A 1443-nucleotide genomic window follows, 5' to 3' on the forward strand; every position below is an offset into this window, starting at 1 on the left:
CTACATGAGCTACACGGGGGCCCCCATATTAGCGATGCGGGGGCCCCCACAGGAGCTACTCAGGGGCCCCAACTGGATGGACTCGGGGGCCCCCACTGGATTAATCGGGGGGCCCTACTGGATGGGCTCGGGGGCCCCTACATGAGCGACTCGGGGGCCCCCACAGGAACGACGCGGGGGCCCTCACAGGAGCAACGCGGGGGCCCCAACAGGAGCGACGTGGAGGCCCCACGGGAACGACGCTAGGGCCCCAACAGGAGCGACGCGGAGGCCCCCATAGGAGCGACGCGGGGGCCCCCATTGGATGGACTCGAGGGCCCCCATAGGAGCGACTCGGGGGCCTCGCAGAAGCGACTGGGAGGCCCCCACAGGAGCGACCCGGGGGCTACCATTGCAGCGACTCGGGGGCCCCCACATGAGCGACTGGGGGCACCCACAGAAGCGACGCTGGAGCACCCACAGGAGCGATGCGGGGGCCTCCGTTGGATGGACTCGAGGGGCCCCATAGGAGCGATTCGGGGGCCCTCGCAAAAGCGACTCGGGGGATCCCACTGGATGGACTCGGGGGCCTCCACAGGAGCGTCCCGGGGCCCCCATTGCAGCGACTCGGGGGCCCACATGTGAGAGACTCGGGGGCACCCACAGGAGCGACGCGGGGGCCCCCATTGGATGGACTCGAGGGACCCAACAGGAGAAACACGGGGGCCCCCACAGAAGCTTCTCGGGGGCCCCCACAGAAGCGACGCTGGGGACCCCACAGGAACGACGCGGGGGCCCCCGTTGGATGGACTCGAGGGTCCCCACAGGAGCGATTCGGGGGCCCTCGCAGAAGCGACTGGGAGGCCCCCACAGGAGCGACCCGGGGGCTACTATTGCAGCGACTCGGGGGCCCCTACATGAGCGACTCGGGGGCCCCACAGAAGCAACGTTGGTGCCCCCACTGGAGCGACGTGGGGGCCCCCGTTAGATGGACTCGAGGGCCCCCATAGGAGCGACTCGAGGGCCCTCGCAAAAGCGACTCGGGGGCCCCCACTGGAGCGACTCGGGGGCCCCCAGAGGAGCGACCCGGGGCCCCCATTGCAGCGACTCGGGGGCCCCCAGAGGAGCGAACCCGGGGCCCCCATTGCAGCGACTCGGGAGCCCACATATGAGCGACTCGAGGGCACCCAAAGGAGCGACGCGGGGGCCCCCATTGGAAGGACTCAAGGGCCCCAACAGGAGAGATTCGGGGGCCCCCATTGGAGCGGACTTTAGGAGAACCATCTCTTCGATGCAATCAAGGAGGAACCTTCTACGGAGAAAGAGTGCAAACTGCCCTTTCTAGACACATTAATACACAGAGGCCATAACCATTTAACATTTTCGGTATACAGGAAACCCACCAATAGGGATGATTTTATTCACTTTTTCTCAGCCCACAGTATAAGAGTTAAAACCGGTGTC

This window comes from Oratosquilla oratoria, unplaced genomic scaffold (assembly GCF_046742065.1).
Source record: "Oratosquilla oratoria isolate Oo_2021 unplaced genomic scaffold, ASM4674206v1 SCAFFOLD237, whole genome shotgun sequence".
Taxonomy (NCBI): Eukaryota; Metazoa; Arthropoda; class Malacostraca; order Stomatopoda; family Squillidae; genus Oratosquilla; species Oratosquilla oratoria.